Source organism: Mauremys reevesii, linkage group 2, assembly GCF_016161935.1.
Source record: "Mauremys reevesii isolate NIE-2019 linkage group 2, ASM1616193v1, whole genome shotgun sequence".
Classification (NCBI taxonomy): Eukaryota; Metazoa; Chordata; order Testudines; family Geoemydidae; genus Mauremys; species Mauremys reevesii.
The window spans coordinates 13,590,766-13,612,405 of record NC_052624.1 but is presented as its reverse complement, the minus strand read 5'-3'; the positions used below and the strand labels follow the sequence as shown (position 1 = coordinate 13,612,405).

The following is a 21,640-nucleotide window of genomic DNA, read 5'->3' as shown; positions in this document are numbered from 1 at the left end:
TTGTGTTGTGCTATTTTCTCATTACTCTTACAATGCAGGAAAACTCACTGCAGTAGGCCATCAAATATGGAGTGATCAATAGTTGTCAGAGAGAAGCTATTTGTATTGCTATGATGTCAGTCCAACTAACCTGCACAGGTCACATAAGGAGGAAAATGCATTACATAAAACAATGTCATTTGCCTAATAAAATATTTTCTGTTCAAGAAGTAGTAGTATATTTTCATAATCAATATAATTTGCTCACTGGGTTTTAAAATTAAGCTTTCGTTATAATGAGTTACTGTTTAACATGGCGTTAGGTAACCCCTAAAGTAAACCAACACACATTATACGTGTAATGACAGCTGGTAAAGGAAGGACCAAAAGAAGAATCCACTGACTAAAGCATTTCTCATCTTTTAACATCTTAACAGACAAAATAAAATCAGTATCACATGATGACTTTAACCTGGTGATCATTGTAGTACGGATCAAGATCTTCCAAGGGTTCCCCGATGAGCTCCAGAGGAGGATTCCCAAACAGAGCAGGCAGCTTTTTGAAAGCTCTCAGATAAGGTCGGGGCTGACGTTTTTCTACTTCAGCCTGTTGAACACGATTTTCCAGCCTAGCCTTGGCTTGCTCTGTTTTTTTCTCAGCAATCCGCTTCTCAATTGTGGCCAGTGATTCACATGTGAAAAGGTGGAAACCAATATCATCTGATGATAAACTGAAATGATCCATCTTTTCATTCTATTTCTTCCACTTCCAATATTGAGAATAACTAAAAAAAAGGTATAAGTAAAGAGATGTAAGTAAAAGGAAGCTAACAGAAACAACAATATCATTAGGCTTAACAACTGCAAGATAACTATTTCTCCATTCACATCTGATAGTCGAACCATTAGGTAAAAATAAAACAAAACCAACTGGAACCATATTCTCATAGGAAGAAAAATAATCTTTGTGGTTTCAGTTTTAAATTAACTGAAAATGATTCTGGATAGATTTTTATAATTATGCCTCTAAAATACATTTTGCCACTTTTTCCCTGGGAAGTGATAGAATCACATCTGTGTCAGAGCTCTGACAAGCCCCTTATTTTTATCCTTTGTAATACCCCCACCATAGTAAGGTCCTTGCACCCCAGCCACCATTCTTTCTGCAAAGGATAATTAGTTAAGTATCTAGCAACTCTCTCCTACATAGTCCAAAGTGGTAACTATATAATTCTGCAGTGTAGTCACTTCTCGCAGTAGGAATAACAGGGTCTTTCCTTACAGATCTTGAGCCATCAATGCTCCCTCCAAGGACCACCCCCTCCACAACAGCACAAGCAGTATGGCTATTTTCCATACCATTTTCTGCCTCTGTGAAAACTGAATTTGCCCAGGATATATAAAATTACACATAAAAACTATAAGAATATTATTAAGCTTACGAAGTCAACCACTCATAAGTTGGAAGAAGGAAGAAGGAAAAGGATCGGGATATCCTCCAGGGAGATTTGGATGACCTTGTAAACTGGAGTATTAGTAACAGGATGAAAATAAATATAGAAAGAAGTGTAGGGTTATTTTTTGGGATGACTAGTTTTATTTTATTATAAAGCTGGGGCGCACCAGTTGGAAGAGGAGGAGAGGGAGAAGGAATCCTAGTTGATGTTGATGGATGACTGATGACTATGAGATGTGATGTGGCCATTAAAAAAAAAAAATGCAATGCGGTCTTGGATTATTTAGTTTAGGTATTAGAGATAAGAGGAGGTGCTAGTCCCCTTATATAAGGCGTTGGTGAGACCTCATTTGGATTTGTATTGTTTGTTTTTTGGTCTCCATGTTTGAAGAAGGAAGGATGAAAACGGGGCAGGTACAAAGAAAGAACCACTATGATGATGAATGGATGAAAGGAGTCGTAGTATGAAGGGAGGAGAGAGGAGCTGTTTTTTTTCCTTTAAAAAAGAAGGATAAGAGGAGATATGATTGCACTCTTTAAATATATCAGAGAGGGAATAATAGGAGAGGAAGGAGGAATTTTCAGAAGTGCTAATGTGGATGACACGAGACACAATGATATATAAATTGTCAAATTGGAAATTTGGGCAGAGAGAATAGGTCGGGAACCATCAGAGGAGTGCAATTCTGGACAACAGTGGAACCAAAGAGGAAGTGAAGAGAAAGGAAAGGACCTTATAAGATTTAAAGCTGGATAAGTTTATGGAGATGAGATGATGATAGGATAACGGGTTTAGTCAATAGGTCAATAACGTGCCACACTTTGGTAATTAGTACAAAGTCAATGTTGTTATATGATTTTTCTTTTTTTCCTGGAGAGGTTGGAGGAGAGTCATGGTTGGGGGAGTTCTGCTGATCAGGGGTGGAAAGGAATTCGGGAAGGTTTTTTCCTCAGATTGGATTGGCGGTGGCCCTGTGGTTTTTCGGGCCTGGCTCTTTAGGGGTGGGTTGCTTGCTGGTGCATTCTGGATTATCTGAAGTCTGAAAATCATGATTTGGAGCATTCAACAGCAGAGTCAAGGGAGAGAGAGAGAGGAGTGGTGGAGGGATTGAAACCTCGATGTGGTCATTCAGGATGGTCATCAGCCTAGATCTTCATAAATCGAATTAAGGTTGTGACAGGTTGGGCCAGAAAAACTTCCTCAAGACTGTCACTAGATGTGCTGGGATACCACTGAGAACAAACCTCCCTGCCAGAAAAGGCTTCCTTCACACCCGTCTTGCTGAGCTAGACACACCAGTCAGCTCCTGCACAGACCCCCCTGCAGTTCACAGAAACTAAGATTCACTTAGCCCAGGGGCTTCTCAGTTAACTGGGCCTTTCCCAGTACCCAGTATTCAGACTTTCTGGAAGCCTAAAACCTGAATAAATCCGTTTTATTCTTTATAAAGCTTATACAGGGTAAACTCAAATTGTCCGCCTTCTATAACACTGATAGAGAGATATGCACAGCTGTTTGCTACCCCAGGTATTAATCACTTACTCTGGGTTAATTAATAAACAAAAGTGAGTTTATTAAGTATAAAAAGTAGGATTTAAGTGGTTTCAAGTAAAAACAGACAGAACAAAGTAAGTTACCAAGCAAAATAAAACAAAACATGCAAGTCTAAGCCTAATGCATTAAGGAACTGATTACAGATGAAATCACACCCTTAGAGATGTTCCAATAAGCTTGTCTCACAGCCTGGACTCCTTCCTAGTCTGGGCCCAATCCTTTTCAGACCAACGTTGTAGTTTATGGCCTGGGTCCAGCAATCATTCACACCCCCATAGTTACACTCCTTTGTTCCAGTTCCTTTCAGGTATCTCTTTCGAGTGGAGAGGCCATCTCTTGAGCCAGCTGAAGACAAAATGGAGAGGCTTCCAGGGCCTTTTATATTCCCTCTCTTGTGGGCAGAAACCCCTTTGTTCTTCTGTGCAAAGTCACACCAACAAGATGGAGTTTGTATCCACCTGGGTAAGTCACATGTCCATGAATGAGTCAGCTGTTTGCAGGCCGACACCTCTGTTTACATGTTAATTTGAACATTCCCAGGAAAGCTCAGATGTGGATTCACATCTCCCAAAGTCCATTGTTAGTTAAGTACTCCCGATTACTTGAATAACCCCTTCACACTATGTTGGCCAAATCTGCTTTATGTGTTTCCTACAGCAAATACTTTAAATACAATCATAAAGCCAATGCTCATAACTTCAGATATAAAAATAATACATGCACACAGATAGGATTAATATATTCAGTAGGTCAGAACCTTTGCAAAGATATGTTACATGGCATATCTAGCATAAAACATATTCCACTTCTGTCATATTTACATGCATAAGCATATTTCTATAAAGCATTATGGAGTGCAACGTCACAAAGGTTGCCTGTGCCTCCACCAAAGGCATAATGGGCAGGGCCGCCCCAGCTGTCCCTCATTTCCTTCACCACCACAGGAATTTTTATATCAATAGACTCTGGGGAACAGAAGTCTGGTCGTGGAATACATATGTGGACTACCTAACTCAAAGAGTGACAATTACTGTACAGATAAGCAACTATTTCTTCTACTTCAAGTGCTTGTGCACATATATGCCAGTGTTGGTGATTCCCAAATAGTGTCCTTCCAAGAGGTGGTTACAAGAAGTCTATTTAAAAAAGGACTGTGAGACTGCTTTGCAAAAGTTCACACAGGCTTTAGATACTTTCACAATTCCACAATGCAGGGTAAAGGTATGGACAGAAGACTGTCGCAGACCTACAAATATCTACAATAAGAATATTTTTCAGAGAGGTCAATGAAGCAGCTTGAGCTCGTGTAGAATGGACTATCTCTTGGTGATGGAGTAGTACTGACTAGTTCAGAACCCAATTTGATGCACAATGTTATCCAATAAAAGATTCTCTGAGCAGTAACAGCTTGGCCCTTCATTCTCTCTGCATATGTAACAGTGTCTGAGAGAAACTCTAAACTGTTTTTCCTGACTAAGTAAAAGGAGAGTGCCCTACAGCTGTCTAGAGAATGCGGGCTCTCTTCATCTTTCTGAATACATAGATTAGGGGGAAATTTTGGCAGATGGATGACTTGATTTAACTAAAAGTCGGAAATCATCTATGATAAGAATCTGGGATGTGGTTTTAGTATGACCATATCCTTATGGAAAATAGTAAGAGAGGGTCCAGCGATAAATGCCTGTAGCTCCTCCTCCCTCTTTGCTGAAGTTATTGCCACTAAAAATGCTTTCTCAGCCAATAGATGAAACAGGGATCAAGAGGACACAGGTTTAAAGGGGGAGCTGATGAGACCTGCTAGGACTTAATTAAAGTCCCAGGAATGGACAGGCTACCTTACAGGGGGATCAACCCTTACTAGACCTTTTAAAAATCTTGCTATCATGGAGTGGGGAGGAACAGAATGACCTTTAATCAGAGTGTGGATAACAAAGATTGCTGAAAAGTGCACTTTCAGTGAGCTAATTGACAGATCCAAGTTCTTCAGCTCCAGCAGGTATTCCAAGATGTCAGGGACTTGAGATCTGGAAGGAGATAACTGGTGGTGATAAGCCCATATTGAGAATCTCTTCCATTTAGTCACGTTTCTATTCCTAGTAGAATCTTTCCTACAAAGAATGAGACTGCTCTGTACCCTCAACGAACAAGCTCTCCCTGATTAAGTTAACTATTCAATATCTATGCTGTGAGGTGAAAAGTGCATGCATGGCTCAGGGTGTAAGACTTGACTGTGACTCTGAGACAGTATGTCCAGAGCAACAGTAAGGTTATGGGAAGTTGAATGGACAAGAATTGGAGAACCAATAATCAAAACTGCCTTGGGCATGCCTGAACTATTAATAACAGTTTGGTTGCTTGCTGCTGTGAGTTTTCTGAAAAATCAATTGAATCAATGTGATCAGAGGAAACACATTAAAGGTAAATCTACACTGCACACTCCCTTTGGTAGCATGTAGAGTACATACACTACTTGTATGAATAGCATTGTAGACAATGAAATACTGCTTAGGCAAGCAGGTAAGGACATGCCTGAACTCTGTGGGGAAAGTACATCATTTGCCCAAGCAGTGCCTTCCCAGTCTACACTGCTACTTTTTAGGTTGCAGGTAAAGGCTCCAGCAGTGGGGAAAAGGAGACTTTCACTGACGTGTAGCTACACACCAAAAGCAGGACTCAGCCTGCTTTTCACTACAGCATGTAGCTACGCATACGCTACATCCTTCCGCCAATGGCATGCAGTGTAGATGCAGTCATAAAAGATCTGTGACCCAAGAAATCAGAAATGCATCAGCATTTGATCCTGGGCTCTCACCCCTTTCGGAGCAGAAGCAATAAGATTTTCTGTTTTCTCTGGTCACATGCAGATCTACCATGGGGAACACCCACTTGTTGAAAAAAAACTGCTTGAATCACCTTGTCTTTTCTTGTCCATTTGTGGTTGTCAACAAATTATCTGCTGAGGTGATCTGCTGGAACATTCTGCAGCTGCCTTGAGTATGATCCCATAATATATGCAAATATGTATCACCTCCTGACACAGGGGTGTGGATCTTGCCCCTCTCTGCTTATTCAGGTAAAACATGGCAATCATATTATCTGTTATGACCTGTATGGTAAGACCCTGGATGGTTGGTAGACAGTCTTGCGAGCTTGATCAATGGTTCTTAGATATAGGCTACTTATGTGAAGAGTGGATTCCTAAGCTGTCCACAACCACTATGTTCAAACCCTGCCCACGTGAGCTCTCCAGCCCCGTGTGGATGCATCTGTCACCAGAGTTTTTGACAGAAGCTGAGGAGAAAAGGGAATCCCTTTGCCAGTGTTTACTGAATCCACTCACCACCTTGACAATTACAGGACTAGAGGAAGAACATAAACCAGTAAGTCCAAGTGTTGCTTGTTTGTTTGATACACAGACTTCAACTAGCCCTGTATACAACACAGGTGAAGGCTGGCATGCTGAGTCATGAAGATACAGGATGCCATATGGCTCAGCGATTTGAGACACGATCTCACAGTTGTTCTTTGGTATACCTGTGGATTGTTGAAGAGGTTGTGCACAACTTGAAATCTTTCTGGAGGTTGATAAGTCATTGCTATCATCAAGTCTAGAATGGTCCTGATGAATTCTATCTTTTGTGTAGGAGATAGTACTGATTTGTCTCTGTCTAGTCTCAGACCAAGGCAAGTAAAAAGCAGCTGAGGCTGATGGATACAGTCCACCAACAGTTAATTGGATTGACCTGGAATTAGCCAGTCAGCAAAATATGGAAACACTGGGATTCCCCTCTTCCTGAGGTAAGCAGCCATTACCACCAGACACTTTGTGAATACTCTGGGAACTGATGATAGGCCAAAGAGTAGTACTCTGTATTGGCAGTGGACAGTCACAACGGTTTTGGACAGCTCAGGAATCCACTCTTAACAGAAGCATCCTCACAAACTTTCTGTGGGCCAGGTGGATTGCAATGTGAAAATAGATGTCCCATAGGTCAAGAGCAATGTAACAATTGTTCAGATCTGTTATGGGAGAATTAAACTTGACATTACTGCCATCAGCCATTTTATGTGTCCAGCCACTGTTAGCTGAAAACCAATTATCACATAGCTAGGAATAATTGTGAGTACTCTGAGAGGCAAGGCCAAACAGCTGCATGAGTGCAGTTTTGCTACTCAGAATGGGAGGATGGGACAGAGAGATAATGTACCATGAGAATGGAAGGGAATGTTTGGTTTTAAGTGCCCTGACTTATACGTTTTATTGTTGTTATGACTAAAAATGCTTTGATGATAAGAGATAATGAGAACTTTGGTGAAGTTAGGAGAATTGGTGACCCACTAGGAGTTACTATGGTGAGTTATGTGCTTTATTTAAGTTAGCTATAAAAGATTAAGTAAAAGAATACACTTTGGAACAGTTTGAGGGAGCTTGTCTTCAAGCAGAGACTGATATCCTCTCCCCAGCAACTGAACGGAAGAAGGGCCCCTGGAAGCCTGACTGTTGATCACTTGAAACCATCTCAGACTTTGAGTAACTATAATTTGGGATGATCTAAACCTATTGCTATGGCATGTGTGTGTGTGTGCTTAAGACTCAATAAAGAAGGAACTTTGGGTGAAAGCACTCCTGTTTGTACCAATCATTTATCAAACATAAGAAATGTGTCCCCACTGATTTATTCCTGACACTGCCTGGAGAAACCAGATTAAGTTACCACAGTTTTGGGTTCTGAAAACCCCGGTAACAGATCTAGGGATGGGGATAATGGAGGCAAGAGACTCCATCCTGAACTTTAGTTTTCTGATGCAAGTGTTTAGTTGTCTTTGGTCCAAGATAGGCCTTACACCCCCTCTCTTTTTGAGAAAGTAACTGGAATGAAACCCTTTTCCTGAAGGGGAACCTCCTCTGCTGCTTTGACAGTGAACACAGATTGCATCTCTTGACATAGTAAACTCTCATGAGATGGCTCCCTGAATACTAATAGGAAAGGTGGATAAGGGTGTAGTAGAGCCTGGAATTGAACTGGGAAGTGTATCCCAGTTCTACATCTAGACCCAATTGTCAGTGGTAATGTTCCAGAAACTGCAGAAGCAGCACAACCTGTTCCCAAAAGGGAGGAGATGGGATGGGAAGATCTGATCTTGTATCGAGTGAGCAATCAAACTTACAGCCTGAATGTTGATTGAAAACGATGGATGGGCACCAAGAATGTAGTGGAGGACTTCCTTCTAGTGAACTTTTGGTGTTTCTTTGAGGAATCGGTTTGTCTAAACTGATGTAAGCCCCACTCTAGGGCTCTAGAGAGAAGGAGCTCTCTGCACCATCTATTGGTGAACAGGAAGAAGAGAGAAAATAAGCAGATTTCATTTGCATGGGTGATATCCACCAAGCCAGTGTGACTATTTTAGGTCATTTTGGTTAAAATTAATTTAAGTTTTTGGTGTAGGGATAATGAAATGTTATTATCCTTATTGCATCCCCATAATGATAGAAGCACTTTCTGGTTGAGTATACTGGTCAAGCAATACAGCTGTGTCTTGAATCCACTCCTGGAAAAATGGCTCACCTTTATTCTCATGGACATTATGCAGTTTACGGCAGGCCACAGAAATATGGATAGCATTGAAAACATTGGCATCCAAACAACTTTGAAGGCAGCAGCATCATTGAGACTTCAATCTGTCAAACACACATTCCATCACCATCCTACAGCTACTAAGCATGTATTTGGACCTTCTTTTGCCAGGCACTTTGTGATCCATGTATTCTTTCATAAATCGTGGCAAAAGGGGCATGTGGGTCCCCTAGAATTACAGTGGGGACAATGACTCCATTTATAACAATGTCACTTAGTGGGAATAGTGTCCCTGATTATCCATGAAGGTAAAGTCCCAATCTTTGGAAAACCCTGGTATCATACTTCCTGCCAGTACATCTCATGTTGGTGTCTATGAACCTGCCTCTGTACTTGACTAGGGCATGCATAATGATGGAATAGAACCTTTGTAGATTATGTACTCATATGCTCTTTGCAGAGGGCAAGTTATGTGCACGTCCCATTTTTATCCCTGACAGAATTTGGAAAGTCTATTCTCTCAAAGCCAACAATTATTTCAGCAACATTGTTTATGCCCACCGCTTTTGGTTAAATCACAGACTATCGCCTCACAAACCTCCACCATCACAAGTCCCACAACTGACCTGCCATCGCCAAACTGGCTAGCCATGGACCTGTAGCATCCTAGAATAGCCTGCTTCCAGATAGCTATAGTGACCCACTTCTGGACCAACATGGCCTCTCTTGTGCATGTGTCCTGACACTGCAGGGTTGGTGCAAGCTGATCACACAGCTCCAGGAACAACTGCTTCTTCATGTGAAAGTTCTGGAGCCGCTGCTGTTCATCCCAGATCCACATGATGCTATGATCCCACCAGTCTGTGCTCATGGACTTACTCCATGAGTGCTGGTCTACATATGGAGAATCTCTAGCTATGGCAACAGGCATAAGCAGTATCAGCTGGGCTGTGGCTGCCGTATCAGTATCCATCCCCAAGAGATGCCTTTGATAGGACTAATACTGCTACTAAAATGTCCAACAGCATCTCACAGATGCTCTACTTCCCAACGTAGGACTGAAAACATGAGCAGAAGTTCTTCCACCTGTGCTGGATCTATGTTGCTGGGTCTGGTTGTAGGAGTGTGCAGACCCAAAAATGGTTCAACTGGACATGTTGATGGGCTATGAGCACTTTTGATTAAATGCTGTGGGATGGACTGACAAGATCTCCCACAATACTCCATGAACCAAAACCTAGGGCAGCTACAGCTAGTAAGGGCACTCAGAAACCTGTGATACACCCCCATAACTAACAAGGTCTGATTCAGGTCTGTGTAGTGAAATATGGACACATCAGTGTGGATTACTCCTGGGGCAACTCTGCGCCAAAAAATTAAAAATTCTGCACCAAAAAATTAAAAATTCTGCAAATTTTATTTGTCAAAATAATGCAATATAATAACAGCAATTTCAATTGTTTTGGTAAGTTATTTAAACTACAATACAGAAAAAAGTCACAATAACTATTCAGCCTTTCCTAAACACATGAAAGTTAAGTTACAAATACTTGGTAACTAATACCCTGTATTCCAGTTACAATCCTGGATTTTCATTTAAATTACATTACAGAACACCAAACAGAAAAAAAGTAGAATGTCATTTTAAATTGCTCAGACTTTCATACATGAAAGTCATACAGTTTTGCTAATCATTGTCGTGGATCTAGCTGGGTACTTTGGGAAGTGCTTGGTAGTGATTGTCCTGACATTTTATTGACTGGTTGGTAAATGTTTTATTTGCTCTTGAAAGTCTTTTTTTTTAAATAGGTGAGTAAAAATCTAACCCCATTGTGCCACTTTGGCACAGGAAAAAAGTGAGAAAACACATAGATCTTCCTAGCTGATTCCTTTACTGTCATTTATAAGTTTCAGAGTGGTAGCTGTGTTAGTCTGTATCAGCAAAAAGAACAGGAGTACTTGTGGCACCTTAGAGACTAACAAATTTATTTGAGCATAAACTTTCTTATGCTCAAATAAATGTGTTAGTCTCTAAGGTGCCACAAGTACCCCTTGTTCTTTTTGTCATTTATAAGGCTTTACATCACTCTGGCAATGTAGGGGCCTTAAAACTTTTACAGGTTTTTATGCTTCTGGGGGAACTGACTGAGAATGGGAACAATTAACTAACAATAAGATCATTAACAATATTACTATGCTACATTCTGCATGGGTGCCAAATTCTGTCAGGAGTTGTGGATATGAGGCTTGCGTAGCAATGCAACTGTGGATGTTCAAGCATGAGCTGGAAAAAACAGGTCTGTAGGCATGGGTCCCATAGACCTGGGTTCACTATGCAGTGCAGACATACCCAAGCAGAGGTGGGCAAACTTTTTGGCCCGAGGGCCACATTGGGGTTGCAAAACTGTATGGAGGGCCAGGTAGGGAAGGTTGTTCCTTCCCAAACAGCCTGGCCTCTGACCCCTCCCACTTCCCTCCTCATGACTGCCCCCCTCAGAACTCCCGACCCATCCAACCCCCCCTTCTCCTTGTCCCCTAACTGCCACCTCCCTGGACCTCGCCCCCTATCCAACCCCCCTGCTCCCAGTCCCCTGACTGCTCTGACCCCTATTCACACCTCCACCCCTTGACAGGCCCCCTGGAACCCCATGACTATCCAACCTCCCCTGTTTCCCATCCCTGACCCCTATCCACACCCCCCCCCCCTGAGAGCCCCCAGGAGTCTCACACTTATCCAACCCATCCCCATCCCCTGACTGCCCCCCAGAACCTCCACCCCATCCAACCGCCCCCTGCTCCTGTCCCCTGACCACCCTCTGGGACCCCCTGCTCCTTATCCAACCCCCCTGCTCCATCCCCCTTACCATGCCGATCAGAGCAGCATGTCTGGCAGCTGCACCACCTGGCCGGAGCCAGACACACTGCCGTGCTGCTAGGCAGGAGCACGCAACCCCGCCACTCAGAGCGCTGCCCACGTGGCGGCGTGACTGCGGGGGAGAGGGATAGCGGGGAAGGGGCCGGGGGTTAGCCTCCCTCTCCGGGAGCTCAAGGGACGGGCAGGACAGGCCTGCAGGCCGCATGTGGCCCGTGGGCTGTAGTTTGCCCACCTCTGCCCTAAGATGTGTGCCTTGAACTATCTCTCTACTGGGATATCTAAAGTAGAAACTACTCTCCTCATGAAGTGTTGGCATAATTTATAGTCATGGAGAGTGGATGAAGATGATTCTGGCAAACAGCCTTATCTGGAGATGAAGAAGAAATGTTGGTAGGGATAGGTTGTCCATCTTCCTGTAACTCCTTGTCTGACAGAGCAACGGTGATGACTCACTGTGCCATTTGTAGAGATGGAAGGTCCTTAAAATGGTGAAGGGAGAGAGACTGATCTGGGGGATCTGGAGTGTGACACTGAAACAGTCTTTGTAGAATGAGGGATGCCAAGGTGCCAATGGACCAAGGGTAATGGTAGGAATATGAAGCTGGAGGCCAAAGAAGAGGACAGCATGGATCTGTGCCTTTGGTATCCAGATCCAGCTCTAACATCCCTTCCTGCGAAAAAGGATGTGAGTACCTTGAGCCAGCTGATCTTGTTGGACAGATTTCCCTGATGCCCCCCAATTTTGAGGAGGAAAAGGTGTACTTAGGCATACCAAGGGCTGTACCCATAGGTGTTCTTGGTACTTGGACAGACATGTGTCTTGTGGGTAATGAGGATGGAACCAGTATTGAGGTGACTACCAAAGTGCCAGTTGTGGCTATTTTAATGATGCCAGTAGAGGAGAGTCCAACATCAATGACACCAACAAGTTTTTAGTAGCCATATAAGCTCTGAGGGCTTGTCTACACAAACACTTAGTTCGCAGCATACTGGGGTGTAAATCTATCCCACACTAGTCTGCTGCACACCAGATGTCTGTATGGACATTGTTACTGCACACTAAAAGTTCCTTAGTGCACTTTGAACTACCCCTCTTTGAAATGAGAATAGATTAAAGCACATTAAAAGGCTGTGGTTCTGACAGAAGTGGAAGTCAGGGCACTCCATGAAGAGGAGTAATGAGATAAATCTGCTCCAGGCAGGTCAGGATCAGAGGCCAGGCACATTGAGCTTTCCGTTAGGAACATGTTGAGTCAAGTCTCCCTAACTGACTATGTTTAGAGAATAACTTGCAAATAGCACATAGGTCGGTGATGTGCCTTTCACCAAGACAATGTAGTATGCCCATAATTCAAGAGCATTAGTATCTCACAGGAAGGGCAGTTCTTAAAACCAGAGGATGTGTGTTCAGTCATCATGACTGAAGTGGTACAGAGAGTACTCCCCTGCTAAAGAGCAAATAAAGATAGTTTCCCTGCAAATCCTATACAATTCCCAACACTGACCTAACTATTGAAATAACTACTTACCGTAATTGCTAACTATTTAAACTAATCTACATAAGAAAACAATAAAAAACTGAGAAACAAGGCATCACTGTGAGTTCCTACTTCTAGCTATGGGTGCTGAGAAGTAACTGAGGACAGTTGGGTGGCCCTGCCTTCTATACCCTCAGACAGAGGCATGAGGACAATCAGCAAATGTACTGCTTCATCAGGTATTACTGACCAAAGGTCTGTGGCTCAAGTACCTTGGGTGCACATGTGGACAAGCACTCAAAGAAGAAACAAATTCCATAACACAGCATCATAGTGACCCCCTACATGCATCATCAGCAGGGTTGGAATCTTTATATCCATCACCCAGACCTCTGCCACTTGAGCTAATGAAGTAACTGATGATAGTAGTAGTAGACCAGTCCTACAGGGCTGGACTCAGTGATTGTGGTTTTCCATTCCAGACTGTGGATAGGAGGGTGCTTTAGTGGCAACAGACTCTTCTATTCATTTCACCCAAGCCTGACCTCTTTTTGCCCCACCCCCTCCAACCTGTCCCTGTCCAATCCTGTGTCTATACCACCATTGGCTCCTCATGCAGGTCCATTCTGCTCACCTAATCAGCACCAATCTCACCTCCTCAGACTTCTGATCCCAATCCTAGTCTTCTTGCCCAGTAAATCTTAATCTCGCTCCTTGAGACTTCCCATCAAAGCCTCAGTCTCTCACCCTCTCCCACTCAGAGTCTCCTTATCCAGTCATCCCTAATTACAACCACAACCCATTGGCTCCTCGTCCCCAGTCTCCTTGCACTAGTCCAAATTCCTCTCCCTACTCTCCTATTTGTCTCTCTCTCCCCACCACCAGCCTACAGTCATCCACCACCCTGCCCACATTCCCCATCCTTATTGGCTCCCAGTTCCACTCTTCCTCCCTGGACTTCTCATCAATCTCAATGCCCTGGCCTTCCCCAGCTTCTTGTCCAAGTCTTTTGGGCCAGCCAGTCCCAGTTCTCCTCCAGCACACTGGCTCCTCAGATCTGTCTCCCCACCCCTCCTTCCCCCACCTCACTGGTTCCCAGTATCAGTCTCCCACCCCAGGCTCCTCATTCAGTTTCAATTTCCACTCCACCCACTGGCTATGTGTCTTCTCCCTGACCCCATTTTCATTCCTGGCTCTCAGATCTAGTCTCCTTGCCCAGCCAGTCCCACTCTCCTAGGCTCCTTACTCCCCAGCACGCTCCTGAAACTCCCTAGGTCTGGCTCTTACCCCTTCTGTGTCTGAGTCAGGCAGTTCCCTCCTCCGTGCTACCAGGGTATCAGTATGTGGGGACACAGAGCACAGAAGAGACAGGCTCCCTGCTCTCAGTTTTGGTACCTGGCCTCACTACAGCCCAGAGTGGAAGGGAGCACCCATCACAGGGAAAGTCAAGCTTCGCCTCTATAGTCCTGGGCAGGAGGAGGCATGCTCAGTCACTCTTTGGAGACTGTGCCTGTGCAGTACTGTCAACAGAATGGACCAAGCTTGGTTTTTCTGTGGGAATGGTGTATGTACAGACTGGTCACACATAAGAGCACTGAGGGGATTGACCTCAGTGCTCTGTGCTCAGTGCTCAGTACTCAGTTGCTCTGTGATTGGCCAGTGCATGCACTGTCTGGTCATATGTAGGAGTGGTGAGATGGAGCACACTTACTTGCTCTGTGGGAATGACGCGTATGCAGTCTGGAACAGCTCTAGGAGCTGTGAGAGGCTCAAGCATTGTCAATGAGAATGGAATATTCTGAAATTTTAGTTGTTAAACTCTAGCAAATCTCTGCTGAACATGTGTGAATTGTGATTTTTCAAAGACTTATGAGTTGGCCAAATTTGGCTAGATTTTTATGGGGTGGCAAAAGGCACATCCCTGACACAAAGGCCACCTCCTTTCAATTTTCAAGTCCTTGCTCCAAATCATATGGGGCTAAAGCTTTCTGTCAGACCATGTGGGTCTCAAACCTGGGTCCTGAGAGTCATCACCCTTCAATCCTCCACCCAGTAACTCACAGACAGCAGGTAGGACTTGGGACCACACAACCCAACTGAGGCACATGCTACACCCTTATGCGACTGGGAGAACTCCAAGGCTCCTGATTAGGCTGCAGTCCCTATTTAAGCCAGAGGAGGAAACCAGAGGTTGTTGTACAACTGGGCTTCTCCCTACCATGGACAACTGGTCTGGTGTTTACTTGTTCCTCCCTTCTGATCCTGACATCCTGGTCTGCTGACTCGCCTAGAACCAGAGTTTGTTGTAGTGCTAAGTCAGCTTTTGACCAGCCTCTTCTGCAGGTGCAGAGAGAATATTTTCTTCATTTAAGTTTATTCAGCAAGTTCAGTTCAATTACTAGCTCATTTAAAGTTAAGTAAATTGGGAGTTGAAAAAGCAGTAAAGTATATTTTCCTCTTTCAATCTATGAAAAAAATAAGTTATGAAGGTATAAGATATACTACTTCTAAAGTCTTGAAACTCATGGTGATCAGAAACAACAATTCACGAACTACAGATACTTCTTTCTTTAATAAATCAGTTATATTTTGCACTTAACCGTTTGATATGCTTACTTTTTTATTTATCCAACATATTTAATGTAGTTTTATTTAATTAAAGTTTTTTTAAATAATGCTGATTTTGTGCATTTTAATAGAATTCCAATTTTCATCCAAATGCAGCTTGATACAGATCACAAATTCAAAATTAATAGTCATCTTGAAAATAAGAAATGAGTCATTCACCATTTTCTAACAATATAAAAATTAAGAATCTGAATTAATGTATGTGATGCTATATAACTGCTTAAATAAATATGTATATAGTATTCTTTGGTAAACAAAAAGAAATGCTAAATTATATTAATGAAAATCAACTTTCCATTAGGAAAATAACTAAATAGTATAAATGCAGAACAAGATTAAAATGGATTATTTAAATCAATCCACTCTACAACCACAATGCACGAATTTCAAGCCACACTGATGAAACTTCCTGAATGCTAAGATTTACAAAGACATACTAAAAAGAAATGAATCAGAAGATATTAAATCCTTTACAACATGAAAAATCCCATACCCTGATGATTATGGTACAAATGTCTACAAAAACTTCCTGCCCTTTCAGCACAATTTCTTCAAGAACATCAAAATACTGCCAAAAGAAGGGAATGCTTAAATAGTGTTTTGCACATACAAATTACAAAATCATAGGAATGTAGGGCTGGAAGGGACTTTGAGAAATCATCATGTCAAGTCCCCTATGCTGTGTAAGGAACAAATAAATCTTCTAGACCAGGGGTTGGCAACCTCTCAGAAGTGGTGTGCCGAGTCTTCATTTATTCACTCTAATTTAAGGTTTCGCATGCCAGTAATACATTAACGTTTTTAGAAGGTCTCTTTCTATAAGTCTATAATATATAACTAAACTATTGTTGTATGTAAAGTAAATAAGGTTTTTGAAATGTTTAAGAAACTTCATTTAAAATTAAATTAAAATGCAGAGCCCCTCGGACTGGTGGCCAGGACTCAGACAGTGTTAGTGCCACTGAAAATCAGCTCGCGTGCTGCCTTCGGCACGTGTGCCATAGGTTGCCTACCCCTGATGTAGACCATCTCTGACAGTGTTTGTCCAACCTGTTCTTAGAAACCTCCAATGACAGGGATTCCATAATCTCCCATGGAAGCCTATTCCAGAGCTTAACTACCTTTATAGTGAAAAAGTTTTTTCTAACATCTAACATAAATCTCCCTTGCTACAGGTTATGCCCATTAATTCTTGTTCTATCTTCAGCGGATATGGAAAACAATTGATCATCATTCTCTTTATAACAATCCTTATCATATTTGAAGGCTGTTATCAGATCTCCTCTCACTCATCTTTTCTCAAAACTAAATATGCCCAGGTTTTTAACTTTTCCTCATAGGTCAGGTTTTCTAAAACTTTGATAATTTTTGTTGCTTTCTTCTGGATTCTTTCCAATTGGTCCACATCTTTCCTAAGTGTGGAATCCAGAACTGAACATAGTACTCCAACTGAGGCTTCATCAGTGCTGAACAGAGTGGGTCAATTGCCTCCTACACCTTACATATGATATACCCCAGATTCCCAGAATGATATTAGCCTTTTTCATGACTACATTACATTGTTGATTCATATTCAATTTGTGATCCACTGTAACCCCCAGATTTCAACAGAACTACCACCTAGTCAGTTATTCCCCATTATAACTAAGATAACTCCTTTATTGAACAACTCCATGTACTTTGATTAAAAAGGCGTGGGAGGCAAGGGTAAGATAGCTAAAAAGGGTTCAAGTCTTATGTGCAGCTCCTGAGTTCAGTTCAGTCCAGGTGAAATCCAGAACTTTTTTCTACATCCTAGTGTTACCAGAAATGGGTACTCCTTATCCCTAGTACTCTTTGTGTTACCAATCGAACCCTTAGCCAACAGACTATTCATTAAATCACAAATATAAATACAGAGGAGTGTGTAAATTGATAGAATTCCTCAGCAAAAAAAGTCACAGTCAGGAAGGTCTTTTCTTCAGTGGTTAGTATTTATAACAAGAAAGTAAAATAAGTTAAAACAGAAAATAAATAGAAAAATACCCGTTTGGGGTTTAACTCAGACCTAACCATGAGTACAGATTCTGACCTTTCCAAATGTGTTCACTCTCCTCTGTGTTCACCAGCAGCCACTCTAACAGACCTTCCTATGAACACCTGTGCAAGGGGAAAGGAAGAGGGAGTTCTGTGTATCAGGATCACAGGGTGCTTCTGCACCCTGTCATAAGGGAATAAAGAACAAAACTTCTGTTTATGTCAATGACATTCTGATATACATCACAAAATCAAATGCCACTGAAGATTATTGAAATAGACAAATCCAGCTCTAATGTTTTTTTAAAGTCTATGACAGAAGCCACTATAATTACTCCAATTCTATAAATTTAGTATCTCAAGTCCTATAAATGGAGTAAAGGAGACTTCTGAAACCTGGAATAATACACTTGAACATAAACAGTAGAGAACGACCTCAAAATGAATAAATAAAAAAAAATTAAGCACTTGGCTAACTTTACCACTAGCCCGAGTTGGTAGAGTAGGACTCATTAAATAAAATATCCTACCAACATTCCTGTTCCTATGTGTATATTTAGACTATTAATAAAGCATCAGGAAACATATCACTACACAATAGCCAGTTTGAGAAAGCCCTATAGATACAATGGGCTAGACTGTGCAGCACTTATTGCACAAGGAGTCCTATTTTGTAAGTATTCACCAATATTTGTAATAGTATGGTTGCAAATTCTAGTCCAATATTACCAAACAAATTACAGCTCAAATTAGATAGTGCTAAAATCAGTCTGAGGAGTACTGGGCATTAGCCAATGAGCTACATGTAACACATGAAATAACAGAACAAACAATAGCCTTAAGTTAACAGTAGAAAGATGTCAACATTTAGAAAGATATCACTCTGTCATATATAATCTGAATAAATAGCTGAATAAATAGCTGCGTATTTACTGAAGTACAATAATTCTGTACCATTTACGAATCTAGTTTTTACCTCTATATAATAATACCATACATAAGATCTGTCTTTCTGCAGGCATATACTTCATGCACATTTACGTGAGAATTTACTAGTAAATTTTTCTGTAAAAGACAAGCAGTTTTTAAAATTAACAGATCCCACTATTACAAGATTTTCGTACTTGGAAACAAAAAGACTTACATTTTTCCCTTCTAAACAAAAGCCTGTAGGTTCATTTCATCATATCCAAAGTGTTCAGTTAATATCTCCTAAAAAGTAAAAAATCCTCCTTACTTTGTTACCCTCTCTATTGTCTTCTTGAGAAAGTCCTCTCAATCCTAGCTAGCTACTGACTCAGAAAGTGTGGCTTTTGTATGGGCTGGATGGGGTGGGGGAGAAGTGGGAGGAGTATGTTGTTATCTTGAAAGTAGTTAATGTGATTTTATAGACTCATTAGAAACACTGCAACCTGAGGAAATAAGTGTGGATAATAATCATTTAAATATTGCTGAATTATTTTATCCCTGAAGAAGTGTTAGTGTTGCTGATAAAACACAAGAGGCTCATTGTTCAATGTAAAGCAAACATGTAGAAAAAAACAAAAGCAGAATCTATCTTGCAATCTCTTACTTGTATACAATGGACTTTCAGTAAAAATACTTTCGTATTAATATTTATTTTCAGTGTTTCCTTCACTCTCCTACAACACTTCAGCACACACAGGATGCATAATCTACAATTGCTACTTGAAGGATACAGTACCATAAAAATTAGAAAAAGACACAATATTAATTGGGGCAAAAATAAGTGTGTGTAGTACATGCATGAATACAATTCCTATCCAAAAGCCTTTAATACAGGAAAAAAGTGTGTGTCAAATGTTTAACATATGTAGAAAAGATCAACTAGTTGAAACCAGTAAAAAAAGTTTGTGTTGATGAGAGAGGTAAAAAAAATTGAAGTTATTTGTTGACCCTCTATTCTTGCCATTACCTGAAGATTTACTATTACCTTGGGCTTTATAAACTAATCCAAAACATACTACAGAGTTATCCGATACACACAAAACCAGAACCTGAAGTACATTCACAATTATGTATTTTCACAGCCACTTTATGAAATGCATGCCTCATTTAATTTAAGGTACCAAATTACAAGGTTTTTGCCATATTTGAGAACATGACAGCACTTTTAAAAATAAAAATCCGTTGAGAAACTTCCCCTTGAAATGAGTGTAAAGATATTAAAGTGTTATTACTTACCACATTTGTTCCAACAGCTCCCACTTCTGTCCAAATATGACTTTGCTCTTTATCAGATAGATTCTAAACCTTTTCTGCATGATGAAAACATGGTTATGTTAAATGTTTTTGCTGGAAGAATTATGTGGAAAACTACTCTGCCTCTAAGAGCAAGGTCAGTCCTAATGGAAGAAAACAGGAAAAAAAAAAAAAAACAATCGTGATCCAACATTTTGCCTGAGACACCCTCAGCTACGTAAACAATTATTTTTTAAAAATAAATATTGAGTATTTTGCAAGACAACAAACAGCAATAAGCCATTTTCACACCAAGCATAAACTAGATGCTTCAAATGAGTAATAGTATATGCAAAAGATTACTTCAATTAATAAAACAGAATCTCAATATATTTCTGTAAAGCACCATTCTATTGTGGCATTATTTCTATTGCTTTCAAACCAAGTCATATTTATGTGAAATATCAGTAAACACTGAACACGGAATCATCCTTACCTGAAAACAGATTTTCTGCAGCTGCCACTACATCATTTTCCATTTGTATGGTTACATTTCATTGCCAGCAGGAGGAGACAAACAAAACTGAAGTTATGGACTGTAGAATCACAAAAAAATGAATGGGGGAAAGAAGGGAGGAAAAAGACCACTATAGCTGTTAATAAAAATCTCCATGCCTTTTATCAGCAGCAAATCAAAGAAAAAGGTAACTTTCCTCATGATACTATGCAGAATTTTCTCTTACCTAATATAAAGTTGGGGTTCTCAGACTGGTACAGAAAACCAATTGTATAGCAGGACTGGAGATTCTTAACTAGATGTTTTCTTCATTATTCCTTAAAACAAGGAAAGAAAAATAAACTAAAATTTAGGGAGAAAACACTCTTTGTAAAACATTTATTTACAAATCCTACAGTCTCTCTGCCTTTTTCCATAACTTCAGAATCCATCCCTCAGTTTTTCTCTTCTTTATTACCCCAAGACAGGGCATGTAGTTTTCCTGAGGTAGCATCAGAAGGTTGCTATGGATCTAATGACCAAGAATACATAGTTGCCATCATTTGAAAACCCAACCGATTGCACAATTTTTCAAATATACTGGGGGGAAGTGGGGATTTGGGCACTTGAGCATTGTAGGCAATTTCTGATTTAAATTACTTTTAAAATAAATATTTATGGCCTCAAGATGCTTGGAAGTTTATCCAAACTTCAAAATCCCTCATTACACCCCCATGATCTTTCAATCCCACCAAACCCCCCGTCTTCAGTATCAGGTTCTCCCTACCTGTGATAGTTTTTTGGAGTAGGCCCAGTAGCTTGTTTTCCCATTACTTGACATTCAGGTGGCAGAATACACATTCCTGCCCTCCCCTTCTACCTTCCTGAGAGGCGGGTTGGTGCAGGACTTCTCCTTTATCACCTTAGAGAGGCAGGGGCTTCTCCTCTCCTGGCTCTGATCTCAACTGCACCATGATATTTTTTCTTTTTTTTTTTTTTTTCCATTTATTTGTTTGTTTTTCCAGCCAGCAGCACTGCCACCCAGACTTAGTTCACTGGCTTGTATTGCCACCTTGCACTCACATGCACAATTCTGAGACCAAGAACTTAGAAGAAAAAAGAAAAACTTTCTCTCTTTTTCATTTTTAAGTTTTTGTTAAGTTGTATGTGTTGTATGTTGTTTGTAATGTCTAGAAGGGATGTCAATCATCCAAGCAGCCCATAAAAAAATCAGATGGTTGGATAATCCACTTTCTGGATATTGTCAAATGTGACCATTTTGGGTAGAGGAACAATTTGTTCCGCCCAATGGGTAACAAGGAGTGGCTTGCCCTAGAGGAATTGCCAGGGTTTTACCATGGGGTTGGTCTCTGACCCAC

The 21,640-nt window shown here is 41.1% G+C and overlaps 1 long non-coding RNA gene across 1 annotated transcript; it reads right to left on the bottom strand.

Annotated features, from left to right (window-relative positions):
- Window positions 1-463: 463 nt before the first annotated feature.
- On the bottom strand, window positions 464-21,070 carry LOC120397148. The gene is made up of 7 exons (XR_005593686.1): window positions 21,049-21,070; window positions 20,509-20,599; window positions 20,262-20,361; window positions 19,769-19,929; window positions 18,708-18,775; window positions 17,619-17,686; window positions 464-764 (listed from the first exon to the last, which is right to left on the bottom strand). It is a non-coding gene; the product is annotated as an uncharacterized LOC120397148 (long non-coding RNA).
- Between the last annotated feature and the right edge of the window lie 570 nt (window positions 21,071-21,640).